Source organism: Corvus hawaiiensis, chromosome 4 (genome assembly GCF_020740725.1).
Source record: "Corvus hawaiiensis isolate bCorHaw1 chromosome 4, bCorHaw1.pri.cur, whole genome shotgun sequence".
Classification (NCBI taxonomy): domain Eukaryota; kingdom Metazoa; phylum Chordata; class Aves; order Passeriformes; family Corvidae; genus Corvus; species Corvus hawaiiensis.
Genome location: NC_063216.1, coordinates 24,521,861 through 24,543,480, shown reverse-complemented (window position 1 = coordinate 24,543,480; position 21,620 = coordinate 24,521,861). Strand labels below are relative to the sequence as shown.

The following is a 21,620-nucleotide window of genomic DNA, read 5'->3' as shown; positions in this document are numbered from 1 at the left end:
GCACTTTGTCTATAAGGGAACAAAAGACAAGCAAAGGCACTTTATATCATGTCAGAGTGGGAAATAACTGAGGTGGACAAACTGATCTGTGAAAACCAGCCTGAAACTTTGCCCCAAACTGAAATGCAGAGTTTTGGAGCTTGGCCAGAATCTGGTTAATCTTTCTCCCTCTCTGTCTTTTAATGGTATTTATGGTTTCACAGCACTTCCTGGTTTCATCTGGGTCCAAAAGCAGGAGACTGAAATACCATTGAAGAGGCTATTCACAGTGTTTCCAGCTGGCTAGGACCATGGAATGAAAGATCTCTCACAATCAGGTCTGTTCTAGAAGGGTTTCTGCCCAATTTCTATCCTGATGAGGTTCTGATGAACAGCCAAACTGTTAGAAAATTATCCTAATTAAATTGAAACTTTGAAATTATGCCCATGCACAAAATAACTGACATCCTTCACCTGATGAACCTGTGTACAGAGAATTAACTCATTAGGTTTCTTTTTTGCCTTTTTTGTGCAGAAGATGTTATTTTTTCGTGCCCTTGGAAGGCTCCTCATGGAATTGATATATACACAGGCTATTTGTGCTCTATTTGGGATAATGTTTTTTATGCATTTCAAGTTTTCATGGACAATAAGCTGCAAACCTAGATAGTTTCTGGTTTGATTCAGACATTGAAACAACTTCTCAATCCCGTGGTTTCCTTGAGTGGAAAATGACAGGATTTGGAAACGATCACTGCTTTTCTGCAAGTGCTAGAAAGACTATATGGAGATCTGTTCCCCATCACACATGGTTTGATTTAGGCTGGATGTTGTCACAGAGCAATTGGAGATGCTGGAACAGCCTGTGAGGAGCAAAACCCTCGTGGATGGAGAGGTTAATGTTTCCCTCTGTTTTAGCTTACCTTTTGCTGACATTGTGGCCAATTATTGCTCCTGTGTGACAATTTTCCTAGTTTGGCTAAAAAGGTTGTTGAGAAGCCTGTGAAGAACCAGCTGAAGATGTCCTTCTTCTCCTTAGGCCTTATTCAGTTCTCTGGGGGGCAAGGTAAAATCCACTAGTTTGGAGATGACCTTGAGAGTACCCAAAGCTCTCCCTGCTGACTTGGACCACGAAACGTGGTTGACTTTCTTCTAGGCACTGATCAGTAACTTTATTCTTTTCTCTTAGAGATCACAGGAGGCTGTGCTAGACTGGCTCCTGTCTGGCAAGCCCTGTCCTTGGGGACTCTCTCTGGCTGAGCAAACGTTCCAGAAAAAACAATCACAAATATTTTAAAGATTCATGGCAGATGGGTACTTACTTGTAATTCCTCTTACCTGTTAAATTTGCTGCTGCTACCACTGTATCATCACCATGCCCAGATGTGGGCCCAGAGCTAAGCATGGCTCTAGAACAGCTGTCTGGCCCCAAACAGCTCAGCAGTCTGACAAAAATACAGCATGCGTGAGGAGCACAAGGGAATAATATTTGTCTATCTGTGGGGGAGAAAAACTGGTTCTAAACTTAGATGATTTGTTTAGGCTATGGAAAAGAGAGTACAGGGTGATTTATCTTGTTTTATAGCTCTCCATGTGCTCCCTGTTGCCTGTTGGAGTGAGGTTTCTTCTTGAGTCATGTTTCACCCCTTGAACCTACATAAGACCTTCAGGAAAATGCATCTGGGGGTTTAACAAGAGTAGCCACCAGTTTGAAATCCATGAGGAGAGACCCAAGCCACCAGGACTCTTCCCCCTTGATTCCAGCCCAAATGATCCAAACCTGCTCAGAAAACACAGAATAATGCAGTTTCACCTTCCCTGTTGAGGGACAAAGCAGGAGGGAAAAAGGGATGTGAAGACGTTGACTTTCCCTATCCCTAATAGGAGCTAGGGAACTAGGCAAGATTTAATTGTCTTGCTGAGCTTTTAACTGGGTAGCAAACTTTCTTGTAGGTGGAAGATAAGTTAGTTAAAGTTGTCCCAAAAACCAAAAGAAAACAAACACCACCCAATTCATAATTTTTGGTGATATTACAAAGGTCCAAAGGGTTATGATGCAGCAGCGAAAGGAATTATTTCTGCCTATATCACTGGTCTGCTGCCTGGTTCCAGCATTACACTTCCCTCTGCTGTAGCTTCCCCTTGTCAAAGCAAAATCTAATACTGAACTGTCTCTCAGCAGATCCGTTCAAGGTTGATAAAGTATTTTGGGGAAGAGGTTGCTGCTAAAGAAGCTGCTGTAAAAGTTTCAACCATTAGCATTCACTTTGATGTATCAAAAGTAACCATTTTTCCCTAAAGTGCTGGAAATTTCATTGTGTGGAGAATTTAGATTAACATTAAATACAGAAGGTTTTAGAAATCATTCACCTTGAAGACTGGCAAAACTGGCATATTCACAGCAGAAGTGAAAGACTTGTTTTATCTGTGTTGTCCTTTGTAATTATGCTGCTGAATAACAGAAGTATTATCACACCAGGGTTAGTGCCAGAGGATTACTCAAAGTTTTTCAGATGGGATGGTAAAGTGGTGCAAACAGGTGCATAGACAAAGAGCAAAAAGAGGGGAGGAAAATGAGAGAAAGAAAGCTGAAGCCTTCTAGTTTCAGTCACATAGCAAAATTAATGGTTTCTCTAAGTGAATAGCATAGCTAGATTACTATTGAGCCTGTAAAATTAGAGGAATGGGTCAGATTCTTCATTTCACTCCTGTTTTAACTTAAGCAAAGGAGGTCATTTTAATTGTGCTTTACCTCAAAAAAAAAAAAAAAATCTTTTCATTGCAATAGTTTTGCAGTGGATAAAGTGACTCATAAGAAGAATATAGACCCTGAAATTTGCTTCCCAAGAACTCCTTTTGCAAACTGGGTGTTGCAAGCTGGGACTCCTTTTTGAATGTTCCACATGTGTATCCAGAAAGAGAGAGGAAGGCATTTCTAAATGAAGTTAAAACATCTTTACCAGCGAAACAGTCAACATAAGCACATGATGTCACCTTTTTTGTCTGTATTTGTGTTGATTTATTTGTTAGAGCCACATGGATATTTCTTAATCTCTTCAGAAAATAATGATGTACTTTTGCAGCGTTACTTTGCAAGACTAAACTTGGAGAAAGTTTTTGGTGCCACCTTTGAGTATGAAATGTATCAAGAGATGCATTTCAGTATTTACAGTTAATTACCACAAACAAAGCTGCTGAGGATTTGGATATGGATATCTAGAATAATTTGGGGAGGGAGAGAATGGGACATTTGGGTATTCTGCCCTCTTTTCTCACGTGGTAGCTTCAGGAACATTTTGTGGTGGAAGAAAGCAATACTTTGGGTCAAGGAAGGAAGCAAGAATTTGGGTCACTGAGGAAAGCGGCCCATCTCAGATTTCTGTGTTACCTTTGTCTGCTGTCTGTCACTGAGAACAGGGGCATATTTTAGTTTACTGACTGCTTTTGACGTAAACCTCTGGGTAACTATAGGCTGCTGACTACCACTTTGGTCCCCCCAAAGATGTGTAAGAATAATAGGTGGGTAGGACAGGCTTGGGATGACGTATTGATGTTCCCCCTGACTAATGCCTACAAATGGGATTTCTGTGATTCTAAGCGAGACTTTGAAGGCATCTATTGCTTTGTTTCATTATTAGAATGTAGCAGTCTCTGAAAGGAGATCTCCTTAGAATATTTGCTACAAAGAATTATCAGTATAAATATCTGCAATTGCTGGTGCCTGAATCTTGTGCAAATCATGGTCCCTGAATCATGGGCAGATCGTGGGCTTTGCGGCTGTGCAAATAAACAGCAGCCTTGCGATGCCCCATCTCCTCTGTTTTCCTGTCGGCTCTGTTCTTGTGCATCACTAAAGGGCATTGAAATTGCACAAGTCAGTCCTCTCAGCGGGCTTGGTGCCCCGCTGGCTCACAAGAAAAGGGCCAGCGGGGAGTTTAGGGGCAACAGAGTACACATGTATGTGCTCACTCCCCATGCACGCCCTGCCTGTCATCCCAGCAAGACCCGTCACCCTTCTGATTGTCGTTTTGATCCTACTCCTTCAGCTGACATGCTCTGAGTCCTCCAGCCAGGGCTGTGAAGGACTGGCACTTTCCTGTCCCAGAAAGAGCCCTGAGATAACACACACAGTATGCTTTGTGGTCAATCAGATTTGATTCTATCTGAGTTTAAATCTGATTCAGATTCTATCTGAATTTAACACAGTGGTGTTGACTTGATGACAGTAACTAAACGTCGTTATCTCACTTTGTGTCATAATGTAGCCAAGAGGGGACATCTGAGATCACATCTAGGTTTAGAGGAACTCAGAAATCAGGAATCAATTCCCTTTGAGTTACTTTTTCATTTCTATACATTTGAATATGTATACATTTGAATAAATAGCACTTCTTTATGTTTTGGAACAACTTTACTGAAACAAAATGTTTTGGCATTATCTAAACAAATTTTTGTTTCCTGTTCTTAGTAAAAAAAAAAAACCAAACAGTAAACTCAGTTTTGTTGGCAGGATCTGTATTGCCTAACAAGAAAGTATTTAATTTGAAAATGCAGGGTAAGTCTAGTTATATGGTTCTCAGGACAGTTTCTAGTGGGTGAATATTTCATGTTCCTGAAGGTCAAGCTCTGCTAGAAAATTTGTACCTCCTGTGTGATAATGCAGTAGCTGGGATCAGCAGAGGTGTCCAAGAGAAGACATTCTTTCATTAGATATGGCTGACAGCAAAGCTTGCCAATCAAAGTATTTCTGCCTCGCTGCTTTGCCTGGGGTTTGATGCATGGGTATGGATATGGTGCAGTTCTTTTGTATTCCTCCTTTTTAGCCCTGTTCCCTAGGAAGCAATGCATGATTAAGCTGGCTCCAGGTCTCAATTTTTTGAACTTGTCTGCTTGGCTAGAAGAGAAACAGCCAGATGAATCTTTCTTACCAGAAAGATTCAGAAAGCCTGAAACCTAATCTCAGCTGTACTTTACTGGCAGAGGATCTGTGGAGAGGTGAAGAAAATGCAGATCCAAGTCCCCTGCTGGCCTGCTGGGACAGCACCTCATTCCTTTGACCTCTTGTGGGGCACCATGTCTTTCAAGAATGTTCCACTGAGAAGGATGTCAGCAAAATGGAGTTTGTTGTCAGCCTGAGAAAGTCATTCTTAGCGTTTTCTGCAATAGCTTAAAAACCCACTATTTAATCTCATTTAATATAAGACAGACTGCTAGGGGACACAAATCAGTGGTTCTGCATGGATGATTCCAGTTTTCCATTAACAATGGGGTCTGGCCACAGAACTTGCCTAGATTTTGGATTAGTGAGTTCATAGGACTCATCAAAAAAACCTAGGAGAGTAAAGACTCTGTTCCAGAGGCAACCCCCTTGCATCTGTTAAACATTTAATTTGTAATTGAAGTTCAGACACATTGACTACAAAATGACCCAATTAGAGCATGGAGAATTTTCCTTAAATAGAGATGACTATTGGTCAAGTGGGCTGGGATGAACCCCTTAGTAAAAAATTCAGGTACATTGTGCTTTATAAAAGTGCTGTACGACAGGAATATGTGTGGGGTACAGAGCACAGCGCTTGTCACAACAGTGAGTAAAACTCTGTCCAGAAGTAATGTGAAAGCCCAGGAAACTACGACTAATGGAGAAATGGATCCTTGCAAAAGAGAAACTGCAGCTTATTTTCCAGTTTCAAGGGAATAAAAAGGATGGGAAAAGTGCTGGCTGTCAGACTGCCTTGTGTGGCACAAAAAGTCAGGTGTCCCAGTGGCTGGAAGTGATGGAGGTGCTGTCGTGCAGCACTGCTGGGGCAGCGTGTCAGCCTTGCTGACAGTCCAAGGCCTCTGGCCATCATTTCTGTGGTCTGCTCAGAACCACAGCCTGCTCTTTGATCACTGTGTGCAGGGAATAATCTGCAAACCCACAGGGGTTTGGCTTTCAAGAAAAACTTTCACTCTTCCATAGCAAGGGAGGAAGGTTACAAAGGAGACAGGATAACTTTAGCTTTGTTTTGTTGGATTCTTTTGTTTGTTTATTGAGTTGGGGTTTTTTTAATACCTGCTCCTCACTTGAAAGTCTTTTTTTCTGGAGCCATTTTAAAGAATTCTAAAATGTCTTGCCAGTGTGTTCATTTCAAAAAGGACAATATCTAGAAAAAGTAATATTCTCACCATGGTCATCTTTACCTCTCACAGCTGGCTTGAGCAGAGTTCAACATGTCTGTGAGGGCACCCAAAAGAGAGGAGATTTGTACAAGATTATGGAGATTTCAAAAAGAGCTGTATAACCACAATTTTTCTTTGTCTGTATATTTTATTTACATGAATTTATTGAAATGTCCTAGGCTCTGAAAAAAAAAAATTATCTGCCACTATCATATATATTCCAACAAACAAACAAAATGCTATTGTACAGGAGGATGATAATGCCAGGAACTGACATCTTCCTTCTACTCCATTTATCTCAGCAATGCACTCTTAGTCTGGAAACTGTGATATTGAATATTGTCAGGTTGGGTTTCCACTAATTAACGAAAAACAGGCTGCAAGCACAAAGGATTAATTTGGCCTATTCAATCTGATCATAAACATTTTGAGAATCTGTTTAGCTTTTTTGAATGGTGTGAGGTAAACCAAGAGAAAAAACATCTTTTTTTCAGCTAGTCAGCCAGAAAAAAAATCCACATGGATTTACCTAATGGGGTCAAAGCTGAGAAAAGCAGAACATTGTTCCTGGGAGCCAGACAAGGTGGTTACCTTAGGGAGAGGGATGATTCTGAGGCTCTAAAAACTTTAGAGCTACTAAATAACCCAGTGAATTTAAGGAGGGAGCTTTGTTCGGCCTTTAGAGGGAGTTCGTATTCCCAGTATCAGGTGGAACTAAAAACTCCTGTGCTTTCTGGAAGCCACAGGCCCTTTTACAGGGGTTGTGCAATCAGTGTAGTACAAAGCATCTGAGTCAGGTTCTCAGCTGGTGAAATCAATGCACTCGGTCAGTGAAGAGCCTGGCGGTCCATGTTCAGGTCCTACTTGCGCGGTGTGGAGTGTCTTTGATTAAACTGCAATCAGAAGCCAGCAAAGAGATAATTGGCATGTGTATTACTGCAAGACATGCATCAAACAATTCTTCTGGGCTTAGGCTGTAAATATATACCTAGGCTGGTGTGCTAGCAATGAGCTGCTCGCTTGCTCCTAGGACTTAATTACGTGTTATGCCGATCGATGAAAGGTTAAAACAGTTGAATCAATATTTTATTGCACTGCTGTAAACTGTGGTTATAGCATATTAGACTACGAGTGGCTGGCAAGTTAAAAGCATGTAACTGAATCAAAGTCTGAGTAAGTGTTGTGTGTGCAATTTAGAAACAGTTAATACCTTCCAATTGAGAGGATTTGTTTCTAATTAATATAAAAGCTGTTTATTTAAATCTCAGGCAGGCAGTATTTAAATACACAACAAGTCACCTGGGAATTCCATCTAAACCACTTTGTGGAAAGCTGTTATGTTGTGCTGAGATAAATCCAGCATGAAGTAACTGTACTTCTACTGAGCGTAGAATGGTTCTCTGCATGCTGTTTTCTTTTTCTTCTTCTTCCTGAATATGCTAAAATATCCTTGGCCTTGTTCCACCTTATGGAACAGTGAAAGTTACAGTGTTGCTGCAGTTTCCTGTACTCTTATTGCCTGCATATCCTCAGTCATCCATTGGCAGCACTTGTTTTGGAAAGGTATCACGTATGAACAGAATGAAAGACAAGCTCTGACAAATGGAACACACAATGTCAATAGGCTGGAGACATGCGGTATGGTGACCAACAACATTTACAGAGTTCACAAATTATAGTTTCTAGAGGTCCTAGAATATGTGAGACCATGACTTTGTTTTCTTAATGGTGCTTTTCAAGTGGATTTAAGATATTTTTAAAATTTTTGTGAGGTTTGAAGGGCTTATAGGTAGTGAGGATAGTAGCATCAAAAGGTCTGCTAACAAGGTTAGCGGAAGAGTTGCTGATTTCTTTGGCTTTAATTTTTAAATTTATTTTACTTTTCCCCATTGCTTGAAAGAGTGGGGTGGAATAAATAATGCTTTGATAAAAAAAAAAACAAACCCAAAACGTTTAAAAGTTTAAAATATTTTTGCATAATCTCCAGTGAAAGAGTACTAGAAACCTTCACAATTTTATGCTAGTCCATCTTTCACCAGCAGTACATACCTGTCATTAATTTTCACCAGATAGCTTAATTTTCTCCCCTCCATTTTTATCCCAGTTTCATCCAACCTCTCCATTCCCTATCTGTGTGCACTGTGGTGATAATGAGACCTGCAGCTCATCCCAGAGAGCCATATCAAAGAAGCCAACAGCATTGTGAAAGGTGGTACTGGTAACTCCCTGCTTCACCTGCAGTTCAGAGAGTAGGCTGTGAATTTTAGCAGTTTCCTGAGGGGAGTGGATGAGGGAAAATTTGATGGTTTGGGCTAGATTTTTACAGTGGGTTTGTTGAGCTGGGTCCATGTAAGGAGTCAGCAATGACCAGTTCATTTACTGTCTCATTTTTATCATGTCCAAGGGACAAGTTTGTCCCTTGCAAACTTGGGGAAGTCAATGCCTTTATTTCATTTTCCCCTGTCATAGTCGTAAAATCAGCCTCAAATAACTTTCTCTGCTTCTTAATTATGTGCTAACGAGGGTTTTAGTGAGTATTTTTTACTTCACACATCTTCCTCCAATCCTCTCAGCTGAGCTCAGACTCCAGAACTGCTCTCCTATTGCCACCTCCCCTTAGCCCACGGATGTCTGCCCTGCAGGAGAGTGATGTAAACAAGGATTTTTAGCTGGCAGGTCTTTCAATGGCATGTAGCATATTTTTGTGAAGGGAATAAGCAAACCGGCAGGTTAAGCTCTATTTCTGCAGGGCTTCCTTGCTGCAGTTGGTTTCCTTGGTGTATTTTGTGGCATCTCTGTAAAGTGCAGCTTTAAAATCTCTCAGGAGAGTAAAACCTGGTAGTTCAACCTGTGGGAAGGAACGTGGTTGTATCAGGACTGGGGAGTAAGGAATGTTTGCCTGCAGACAGTTGTAATTTACAGGCTATAAATGAATCTATTTAGATAACAGAAAAATGAAGCCAAGCCTCATCTGTCTTTTCTTTTCTTTTTTTTACCCTACATAAGAGAAGTTGCATTGCCTGCTAAAAAACTTGCTTCTGCACATCTCTGCTTTCTCCTGTCTGCTGCACCTCTTCGCAGCCACCTCACACTGTGTTTTAGGATGGGTGTGTCACTAAGCAGGGAGAAAGTAATTTCCCATAAAAATGACAAATCCCACTGTAAATTGAAGGCCAGTCTCTGCATGAGAAGCTTATGGATTTTAACTACTGACTGAAAGACAAGCTCAGCATTCAGTAGCTTTGAGGATGCCTTGGCTGTAAGAACAAGCTGGGTGGCTGGTGGCATGAGGGTTATCAGGAAGTTAGATGCCATCTTCAGCAAGGCTTTGAACAGGCTCTCCATAAACCACAGGTGCATTATATTGGGTTAGGCCCTTTCAGACTGGGCTGCACGCCTTGGGATGAATCCGGAAGAAATCACTGTCAGGGATCAAATATTGATATATTGTCATACCCACTGATGTTACTGTAATTTGAGTCTTTTATGAGTCTTTACTTAGCAAAGACTTAGAAGTGCACGAACTTAGAGCTTGGGTTATCTCTGTGCCTGGAGAGCAGGTGGCCAGGCAGTGCTCAGGTGGGGATTATTGCTGCTGACGGTGTTAGAAAGCTTGCTTTGCACCTGCCTCCTCCTCATAACAAGCACACTAAAGATAAAAAGAGTCCGATTCCCTGGCACTGCCAACCAACTCCTCCAATCTTTCAAAAACAAATACTCAACCTTGACTGTAAAATTAAATAAAAAATAAGAGTTACCACTACCTTCTATTGCATGTTGATTGACCTGAGCACTCTCCAATGGCAAACATAAAAGATTAGATATCACTTTCCATACAGGTGTATGCAAACCATTTTTCGTCTAACTGGTAGAATGAATTGTTCAAAGTTCTGGAAAATGTCCGTGTGCACTTTTACAAGTGTACTTAGCAAAAGGAAGGCATTGACTTATGCCTTCAAAGGTGGTGATTTACAACGGCTTGTCTAGTGTTTCCAAAATCAAGAATTTTGTTTAAGCTTAGCAGAATGTACTGAAAGGAGATTTCTGATGCAGTGTTTGTGTTTACAGTGCAAATACAGGCACAGGCTTTTTAGAAATCAATTACTCAAAGTGATCTCACACAGGAAAGAGCCAGCACTACAAGGGATGGGGCAGAAAGGATCTTCTCCTTCTTAGAGACTGATCTAAGCCAAGAGAAACTTCAAAAAGAGAAGGTTTCCTGTGGTAAAGTGAGTGTTGGGAGGGATGGGAGCATCAGAGTGAAGACACAATTTCTGTTTGGAGGAGATGGACAGCATCCTTGACTGTCAGAATGGTTTTGAATTCAAAATTCACTGATTTTCTTTACTAAAAAAGCTATAATTTTTTTTAAGAAAATGAGAGAGAGAGACAGAGAGAAAAGAAGTCTACATTTCTGAGAAAAGAAAATACCAAAACTTGGTAACAGTGCTGAAAACAGCTCATGAAAATTTTAAGATTAATTTTCAGCAAGCATTGGTCATTTATTGCACTAAAGACTCTTCTACATGCTTCCTAAAAACAAGCTGAACAATGATTTCCCACTTGTTTCTTGAATGTTTTGCTACGCCCCAAAATATGTGGTTTCTCAATTTCTCTTTCAGCGCTACAGAAATCAGTCTTTTTCAAGAATTAGAGTTGGAATTTTTGCCCCATAGTGATGGGTCACCATTGAAGAAGTATCTCTTCAGGTGAATTGCAGTGACAGAGAAACTTTGCTTGGACAAATAAAGCTTTTTAAACTGGCATGGAACAACTAAGCAAAAAAGATGGGTTCAGCTTCAGCCTCCAGCATCAAGGGGAAAGGACATAATTTCTTAATAAGTGGTAAGCCCGCAAGAAAAGGCCTACTTTTGCAGCACTTACCTCAGCAAAGAGAAAGAGTCTGTCCCTTTTCTCCCTTGAAGAATTAGTTATTTCAGAGGCTAATTGTCCTAGTCTGAAAGGATTTATTGATCCAACAGCTGAAAGAAAAAAAACCATGTTGATATTTCTGCCTGGGAAAAGACAGCTTTTTTCCTAGTTGAGAGAGCCTGTTAGCTGGCTGCTGCTGCTGCTGTGATCTATACCCTTGTGGCTATTTAAAATCAAGGACAAGATTTTCCTTTTCTTCCCTGGTGTGCTCACACATGTCTCGTGATACAGAGCAGCCACTGAGGGGATACTGTGTTTTAGTTGCTGACGTGTTTCAGAGCATGGCCCTGTGATGGTCAGAATCAGTGGGAAGCTCTGGAACGTGCTGTGGTGGACACAAGGTTAGGTCCACACTGCTTCATGAGGGTGTCCATGTGAACCTTCTCCAGGTCTGACAGACCACATATCTGGGCAGGCGTGTGATGGGTCTTGGCCAGGTGGGAGTTCGGAGGAGCTGCCACCAGCACTCTCACATTTGCCTGGCTCTGTGCAGCCACCATGAATCCATGTGGGAATAGGGCAAACGCACATCTGACACCACCATCACAGCTAGAGTGGCGAACATCTTTTCGTACAGTATAAACAGGCAATTTTATCTTGTTTTCTTGTCAGATTCATTTCAGACAGCTCTACCTAAAATTGCATTTCCTCTCTTTTATGCAGCCACTTCATATATTACTTTGGAGAAAAATATTCCTAATACATTACTGGACATTTGCCTTTTTTCCACACTTATTTTGAAAATGCTTTTCTATGTTTATTCTTTTTGTGGAAAGTTTCTTGACCAATGATTTAGGCTGGGAGATGATAATTTGTCCTTTAAGGCCTTCATACTTCTTCATCTCACTCTTTTCCTTTCAATGAGCTCTACAAATCACAACCCACCCTTCCTTAAGAGGATTTTTGATTATGATGTTTTAATTGCCACAGGATTATCTAGGTAGGAATAGATTGGCTCACATCATTGAAGGGTTTTCCACTCTTCAGGCTGTAATACTCAGGTTGTTTAGTCCCAGCCAGGAGGTTCAAACTGTAACTAGGTGCCCTGTTTTCCAGGCTGCATAGGATCTATATTCATTCTGGGACGTCAGAGTCTGCATCACTAACCAGCTACCCACCAGAGCAAAGTGGTGCTCACCTCCAACTATGTTTGTGCACCTGGTCCTCTGTCTTTGGAAGATGTGTGTTCAATTCTCCTCTCTGAGAACTCAGATCAGAGATCTTCCTCTTCAGTTTCTTAGGTTTCTGCTGAACATCCTAACCTTGTACTAGTCCAAAGCATCTCTGCATCAGCAGGCAGGGGCTGGAGTCCTTACTGCACTGTTGCCTCCTGTGCTGCAGCAGGGAGGAGGGGATAAGCTGTTTAAGGTTTTGGGCTACTGCAAACTTGCTTCCTCTCTGAGCAAAGGCCAGCTTGGGCTTTTTAAGCACGTGCTGCATCACATGCTGCCCAGCTCTGTATTGCCTGCATTCAGCCTCTGTGGTGATGCCATGAATTAGACCCAAATGCTGTTTGACAGCCACAAGGCTGAAAATAAAAATGCAGTAATAAAGCCAGTACTTTGTTACAGCATGGTACACAGTATCTGGTACTGTGTTTGTCATGGAAGATGATTACAAATAAATCAAAGAAGTTTGGATTGGTAATAAATGACAGGAGTTTCTTTCCCTGTCTCCCATCATACCTCACAGAACAACCAGAAAGCATGAAGGGGAGGGATAGTGGAGGGTCTTTTACTCTGCATGCTTGGCTGAGCCTCAGACAGGGTGAGAGAGATCATGGCTGCATTGTGAGGGAGCTCAGTGAAAAGACACCCTGTTGGCTCTGAATTTGCTAGTTCAAGGCTGTGCATGTGTTGACAGAGAGCTGAGCTGAGCCCAGGCAAATTCTCCTGGCTGAAAGGAAAAGCCTATGTGTGTGTGTGTCAGGCTGATAAAGCTGCTCATCCTGCTGCAAGTGTGTCTGCATGGCAGCATGCTCTCCCACGGAGGGACAGGCCCCCTGAGCACTGTGCTCTGCTGGGCTCTGCCCCAGCTTCAAACTGATTTGGGGAATGGACAGGTCACTTGCTGTAAAAGTGTGAATGCAAAGCTTTCTTTCTCCCACCTGGTGCTCATTTAAACTGTCAGATCTGTTACAGCTGTGAAGGGGTTGTATCTGGCACATCTACACCCTTATTTCTCATAAACATTGCTAATTCAAGAGATTCTGGAGGTGTTTATGGATGGCTGAACACCACAGAGCACTCTGAAGGGTCTCATGGTCGTTGGACAAAATCCATGCTCTGCACAGCACATTCACAGAAACTCAGTATACCCTTTCTGTTAGATGTATTCTAAAAATCCTAGAGAAATGGCCACACATGGTACCTGAGAATCACAGTTTAACTGGTTTCAGTCTCACATCCCTGGTTCTACAAAGCTCAGGGCTTGGCTGGCTGCATACTGCTGTATAGCACCCAAAATCTGTTTCTTCTGGTGTCATGTAAGGGGGAGTTGATATAGAAAATAGTGTCTGTATAGTTGATCAAAAAAGATATTGAGTAGTTGATGCTGAAGATGCTAGATTACACTTTTCACCTGAGCTCTGTGAACTCTGCAGTACATCTAGACCCATGCAGAATTTGCACAGCCCACAGCCAGTCACTCTCAGGGTGCTGATGTCCCTCAGACCTGCCTGCCAGTCATGGTGTTAATTTCTACACATAGACTGTATGTCATCCATCTATGAATCTGCTTTTCTAAACATTGCCAGCAGCCTCAGCTCATTCAGTCTTGCTGCTGAAGAAGCCTCTTTTGTGCCCAAGTAGTGAGCACTAAGCCTGGTGAACTCCAGCTGTTGTGTCCCAGTAAAGTCAAGCATCTTTTAACCATTACATGTTCAGCAAGAACCACAGCCACATTCATCTCTAAGCTAGGAATGTCATCTCAACCAGGCGATCACTTCTGAAGTCTTCACTGGCTAAGGGAGAAGCTATTTTGTGGGCTCATGCTGGAGCATGAGGGGGTGCGATGTTGCTATGGCTTGTATCACCATGCTGCATAAAAAGTATTAGACATGTACCTGAGAACACAAGGCCATCGCAGGCAAAATGTCTGTGCCTTTGCTGTCCTGAGGTGCAGCCTGGGAGCTTTTCTTGATGTGCTCAGCCGTAGGGATGTTTTCCAGGTAGGCATGTTTCCTCAGTGTTTAAACGAGGTGATTCTAAAAATAGCCCCTTTGAAACCAAAGGGACCCGGCAGGGATTTGGTCTCGCGCATTTTGCTGGGAACTGGAAGCGTTTCCAGCGTGGTTTTGCCTGTGGCTCCCAGAAAAGTTTCCGTGCTTCCCAAGCACGGCTGCCAGCCCCGCGGTGAGCGGGCGCTCCGGGGCTGGCTGCCGGAGCGGGCCGGGCCGGGCCGGGCCGGGCGCGGGCGGGCGGCGGGCGCTGTCCGTGGTGCTGCCCCGAGCGGGAGGCGTGCGCGGGTCTGTGCACTCGTGTGTGAGCACGGGTGTGAGCGTGAGTGGGGTGTAAATGTGTGCAGATGGGCCCTGGGTGTGATTACGCGTTAGGTGCATCATGGAATCACAGAACTACAGAATGGGTTGGGCTGGAAGGGACCTGAAGGATCACTTAGTTCCAGCCCCCCCACCATGAGCAGGGATACCTCCCACTAGACCAAGTTGCTCCAAGGTCCATTCATCCTGGCCTTGGAGACTGTCAGGGATGTAGCATCCACAACTTCTTCGGGCAACCCGACCCAGTGGCTCACAAGTCTCTTTTTACAATAAAATTTAAAAATTATATCATTTGACATCATTACACACAGTCAGAATCTCAGTGCAACTCTCAAAAGTGCCTTACAGGCCTGCAGTTATTAAGCCTCGCACAAGATAGAAAAATCAGTATGGACCAGGGAACACTGTATGAGTTAGTATTGTCTTCATATCCCTTTACTTCCCCTGCTAGAAATACCACACAGAGACGATCTTAAAAGAGATTGAAATATTTCAGAAACCTTTGAGTGATTCTGCTGATTGTTTTTTTTCTCTGCTTGGTTCTGGTAGAGAGCAGGATGTGTCCCATTAGTTATTGTAGTATTTCTGTCATATAATAACAATGCTGCTGGTTATTTAATAGCTTGCTACTAAAAACACCCTTTTTGCTACAGCCTGCCAAGCTTGATTCATTCATGTGAATATGGGCACAGACACCTCTGCCAGTTGTAGCCCAGGTATGGAAATTGATATTTAATATTTCTGGTAAGAGAGAAACCAGTAAAATTGATGAGCAAAAGCTGTCTTGCAGATGATGAGATATATCGCATTGCTTCATTTCTGGGCAGCATTTCTTTTGCTGCTCATCACCTAGAAAACCATTCTGGATCTATTCAAGAGGCATGACCTGCTCACTCTGTCATGGTCTGCTGGTGGCAGATACCTCTTGCTGCTCATGCTCTCTCAAAAATAGGTAACCTGTGAAGAATAACATTTAGCCCAGCAGGCTTTTCACTGGCAGCTGAATAATGCTTCCCACAGGAAGAATATAAAAATGTGGGTCTGAAATTCCATCCCTCCTTGGGGTGGTGGGAGGGTTCTTTGTGGAGACCTCATCATTCACAATGTTCCTTTGCAGCTCACCCCAGGTATTAGAGTTACCCAAATCACAGCTAAGCCTCTGTGGAGAAACCCAAAGCTTTTTCTCTGCATCTGTCCATGTGTTTTGATGGTGTCCTATGGGGTACCAAATCCTTCCCCAGGGTCTTAGCATAGGGAATGTGACAGAGCCACTGGGGGCTATTTTGGCTCACGGGATGCCCACGGCAGCTGCTCCAGCTCTGGCCAGCTCTGGAGCACCACGGAGGCAGCTGCTTTGCACTCACTGAGGATGTGGGGATGTTGTTTCCATTGCCTCGTGCTCTTGGTTTGAACCTTTCAGTGTCTGTACACTGACCTTTGCGTACTTACCCTCCTCTTACTGGAGTGAAAGGGACGAGTAGTTCTTGCCCCTTTGTTTCAGAGAGCAGTTCATTGTCCACTCTGTTTTCTAACACAAAATAAATAAGGAAATAATTTCATCATTACTTGTTAGTTTGGCTGTTTTTTAATAGGGATGTAGGGCAGCTGCATGGAGCTTTGAGAGTTTCCTTAGAAAACCCCAGGCCTTAAATACAAGAAGCAAAGTCTTGGAGAGGGTAGAGAATGACAATGTACTTTGCTCTCTGTGTTTGGCAGGACTGGCAAATGGATATGTAATGTGTTGCCTAATCACAAGGAAATCTGCCATGTGATCAGTTATTCTTTAATTTCATCATTTTAATAATATGTCATTTTGGATTTGTGACGCTGTTGGACAACACAAATGACCAATGAGGGGGATTTGGCCTGTGTCAGTGAACAGCATCTGCTTCAGCCCCATGCCTGCAGAAATGCCTGAGGGAAAGTGGGAGTTTAACTTTGCTCCCTGCCTCAGCAGATTCATGTTTCTAGGCTGAAAATAAGTATAGGATGTAAGCGAAATCATACACAACTGAAAAATCCATTCTGATTTACAGTTTAATTCAGTTGGGTTTTGGTTTTTGTTTTTGTTAGGAACCAGAAAAAGCAAACGACTAACAAAAAAATCCCAGCCCTTCTAGGATGCCTGAATACAGAAAAGGTATTAATTTAGCTACTTCTCTGGCCCATTGCCTGGAAACCTCACACTCCAGTGTTTTCTTCTCCACCACTACCAGAACACAAAATGGGTGATTATCCTTACTTTACCGATGGAATCCGAAATACAAGGAGGCAAGCTGTAAGGTCAAATTGTAGGCCAAGGCCCCATCTACTTGGCTTTTCCAGCTTGCCTTTCACTATAACACACCTCAGTTTATGCCAACAGGACTCTCGGCTTCCCCCTTTTCCCCTTCCAGCTGCAACTTTTGTCAAAGGTTAGTAATCAGGGTATGAAAGGTAAATAACGCTTTCTACCAAAGATCTCTGTCGAGATAAATGCCTCCCCATGAATCAGATTGACATCAGGAAAACAGCTGAAGACACATTCTGAGGCCTCAGCCCCACAGAATCGTTAGGAATATTACTGTCCCGACCTAATGAGCTACCACTGATCCTAAACAATGTCCAGGACAAAAGACTAGAGGGGGATTGGCTCCCCTCACCCTGCTGCCTGCAGACTTCTGACAACCCATTAAGGTTATAGCTATTCAGCCCTGTTCAGACAGCCCTTTTTTCCTTCTTTTTTTTCCCCCTAACAACTCCCAGCTAATGAGCAGACAGCATTACTTTTATTTTGTGCAGGGAATATATGGCTAAATAGGCGTCTGTGCAAGGCTCTGGAAATTGGAATGGGGTGAGGAAAGCAAAGGGAGAGAGAGTGGAGGTCTTTTAGAAATGTCCCCATCGCCTTCAACTGTCAGGCAGAGACCCTTGGCTAAGGAATCCTCTTCTCAGGGATGCGTGAGGATTTGAGGCTGAGCCTGTGGCACATTGGGCTAGCAGAGAGACAGCAGCCCGGCCCTGCTGCTTCCCTGGTTTTGCAGAAATGGGCAGGGGAGGCAAAGCTAAAAGGCATCTTGGCATGTGCCTTCGGCTCTAGATGCTCCTTGGATGCTGCCCTTGCCGTGTGCCTCCATCTACATTTACTATAAAAATTCCCGAAGGCGCCAGTCTCTCTCTCTCTCTCTATGCCTGCCCCCCCTTTCCCTCGTACTTTACTAAGTGATTGGAGTTGCCCTCTTCCTTTTGCGCCTTCCCACCTCCTTCAAGCTCCCTCTTCAGCGACAAGCAGCATCACTAATTGCTTTTTAGGGTCTCTTTTCTGCTTTCTGTTCAAAATTCATGGGGCATTCCCTGGCCCCATTATGCTCCTTTCTGAACCTTTTCAGCTTCTTTTACAAACTTAGCACTTTCTGTGCTTCTCTTAGCCTTTGCAAAAAAAAAAAAAAAAAAAGTTTGGATTTTTTTTTTGGCAAGCAGGCCCCCTCCCTCTGAAAGCCCCCTCCCTGCCAGAAAAGCACACGCACGGGCCCACCTCCCATTGAATGGCAGGCTTTGTGCAGGGAATTTCCGGAACACAGCCCAGGGCTGGAGGCGCAGTGTGAGTGGAGGGGCTTTGGGCAAGGAGCCTCCCTTAAGCCCACCCCATTACCACGGTCACTGTTTGCCCTGGGCTCTCTAAAAGGACTATTGTTGCCTGTTGCCAGGTATTCCCTAGCAACACTTAAGCCAAGCTGCCTCCTCTATTTATGGCAGAAACTTTTCAATGGTCTCCAAAACACGTGCTTGTCAACTTCAGAGAATACCTTCAAACAGACACAGAGGGGGAAAAAATAATCCCAAGCACTTACTTTAGTTGAAATATGTGTGTTGGGGGTGTTTTTCGATTTCTTGTCATTTACCTTGGATCAGAAACCCAAACAATTGCAATTCGGAAAAAAAAAAATCCCTCCCTATCATCTTCTTTCAGCCTCTGTCCCCTGCACTGCTGAGCCTTTCCCCTGGCAGGTGGGTGGGGGCCATTTATTAGATGGATGAGCTTTTGCTCCACTTTGAATCTTTTTGCACAAAAGATTGCTTCATTATTTTAAGACAGATTTTGATTTCTTTGTGCGCGCCAGAGCCCTTACAGGAACCACCATACTTCTTGTGCTGTCCACCAGCAAATGACCAGTTACCAAGGGGGATGTAGGGTGGGAAGGGGGTCAGTTATATACCTGTGCAGTATAGACATGGCACCCCCAACATCAACATCACCAAAGGGTTGAGGTAATCACGTGTTGTGGGTGCACTGGATTTATTTCAGGAATTACATATTCCTATGCTTGCATTTCTGCTGTCATTTTGTCAGCTATAGACAGTCAGTGGTTCAGTCAAGTTCAAAGAGGGAACTAAGCTGCTGCATCTCAAAAAAGTTGCATGTGTATTTTGGTGATCAAATGTAGTGATATGAGAGAAAAGCTTTTTACAGCAAGTCTTGCTTGATAGAAATAGTCTTTGTTCTTTGTGTGATGTCATAGAAAATGTTCCAGCCTAAGCTGGTGTCTTTGCCTGCTATCGTATCACTTGCAGATTGTTACTGCTACAAAGCAGTAAAGTCATTGTCACTTTTGGGAAAACCTTATCAGATAACCAGAAAATGTAAGTAGGGCCAAGATTTACAAAGACTGCTGAAGCCATGTGGTACCCAACTCACTGTGAATTTCAACGGACCATGAACATCTCTGAGCTGCCCACCCACGTATCCATGATAGCAGTGGGTGCATTCCCGGTGCCATGGAGGACAACACACTGATGCAGTGCCAGCACCATGTCTGGAGTAATAATCTGAAATTTTCCCATCTGCAGACTCACACTGTGTTTACTGACATGTCCTTTAGGCTTCAGTACATTAACGTGACATCCTGGCCCTGGGACTTTTTTCTTAGCTGTCCTTTCCACACTGCTGTGGTAGCCCCAAGAGCTGAGCTTCCCAGAGCCAAGCAGGAGGCCAGCCTGAGTCAGCTGCCTGTCATGGGAGCAGCATGGAGGCCTTCAGAGCTGAAGCAAAGCCCCAGGAGTGAAATGGGACTGGTACTTTCAGATAGCCTCAGGTCTGACTGACAGGGAAATACTGTGCTGCCATTTGCTGCTCTCTCTCCCCAGTAGATGGCCAAGATCAGAGCTGACTTTCTCATTCTGAGCAAGAATCCGAAAATATTGCATAGATGCAACTCATCCTGTATATGATTTTGGGATGTGACTCTCTGATGAGCTGTGTCAGACTTTTAGAAAGATTAGAGCATATAACTACATGGTAGCTCTCTTTGATGACCTACAACTATGGAATCTACTCATTCAATGAGAAAGTGTTCTTACTCCAAAATTACATGTGGGTTTTTTGATAATACATCTTTTCCCAGACTTGTGTGCCAGTGTCTCCACAGAGAAGTGAAAAGTAGTATACCCATCTATCTGCCCTGGTGCTTTTGCATTCCTATCTGCCATGGAATAGTTCCTGCTTTCAGCTCAACCTTCAAATCTCAGTTTTGTTTCTGTTTCATAGAAGTACTGTAATTAGAAGGTGCTAAATTTTCTCTGTTAACGTATTCCCCTGTAGAGCTTGACATTACAGTGAATGTAAATGGTTTCATGAAGTGCAAGATTAGGGCTGTTTAAATAACTGTTGTAATTGGAAATACGTGTATTATTATCTCTCAAGATGTTTTAGATTAAATTAATGAAGTTCACATCTGGAAGAGCAGATATTAACACTTTATGTGTTTCTGATCCCCTATCTAAGTAATCTGAAGCTCAGATTTCTGGCACAGTCCATATAACACAACTGTTCATAGCTTTGAAAAATACTATGTTTCAGTCCTTGATATTTATTCTATTAATCTCTGGATTACACTGCTTGTCTTGGGGCAAATACATCAAAACCTACCAGCTTGGTCTGTGGAACGTCTGTCCCGTAGTTCCTACTAAAACCAATGAAGTACACAAGACATAATCAGGATTTCTGCCTTGCCCTGTGTTTAGTTAGCAACTATAAAGCAAAATATTTCAGAAGGCCAAGATTTTTATTTCTGGAACATACACTGTTGTCCTTCTGCATGACTAGAGGCAGTGTAGGAAAGAGGTATTTATATTCCTTTTCCAAGTCTCTCTGAAGTTCTTAGCTATTTTAGCCCTATGACCCCATTTAACCTATCTTTAGCACATAAAGGTGCTCAACTAACTTTAAAAAAGGCATGGAGAAAGGGATTCTCTATAGAAGAACTGATCACTCAATACTTTCTGTTTATTTAAAAGGGTTAACTTCTAGCTCCTGCCTTTGCAAGTGGCTGACATGCATCCTAAATGTGATTCCGTAAGCTGGGCAAAAATGATGGTTCCCAAGTGAACAGAGAGATACAACTCTGGGCAAGCTGTTCTGTGGACAGGCTTACGTAGAAATGTCTGTGGTCATCCCTGCTTGCCTGTCTCAAATTATACAATTTTCACTTTAAAAACAACCCGTGAAAATGGTGTTTGCAGCTGTCAGCCACTGTTTGCTAACAGCCAGTGTGATTGTCTCTTACACCCATTTTGAATAAATGATCTATTAGCTGAGAGAGTCACTGTGTGTTAGTTTGGTGACTACTCATTGATAGATATGCCAGTGCTTGAAGTGATTTTGGGTGATTCTGGGGCAGATTTTCAGCTTCTGATGAAATTCAGTTTTCTCATCTCACTGCCATGTGTAAAATTACACATCTGTCCACATTCTCGGGGGTACAAAATTTACTTTCACCGAAGGAGAAGTATGACTTAAGTCATTCTCATATCCCAAAACATGTTAGTTTGTGCCTTGCAGGCACCTGTAAAAGTCTCTAACTTCCTTAAGACTTGAATTCCAGCACTTGAACTCTAGCCCTCCAGAAATGCTGAGCCATCACTGAAGACCACAGTCTTTCCTCCTGAAACACCTGGACTATGAAAAGTTGCCATGAGCAAAGCTGGAGTGATTCTTATTTCTCTTGTGTCCATATGCAAGTCATTCTTGGAATATAAACTGTGTCTCTTGCATACCCAGACACCATGGTCT

General features: G+C 42.9%; 1 long non-coding RNA gene across 1 annotated transcript in view; it reads right to left on the bottom strand.

Moving 5' to 3' along the window:
• The window catches only part of LOC125325407, a 64,709-nt gene that overhangs the window by 29,985 nt on the left and 13,104 nt on the right, over positions 1–21,620 (bottom strand). The window contains exons 3-5 of the long non-coding RNA XR_007203318.1: positions 16,022–16,100; positions 11,026–11,123; positions 6,148–7,034 (exon numbers count right to left, since the gene is read on the bottom strand). This is a non-coding gene — a long non-coding RNA (uncharacterized LOC125325407). The remainder of the gene's footprint in view (positions 1–6,147; positions 7,035–11,025; positions 11,124–16,021; positions 16,101–21,620) is intronic.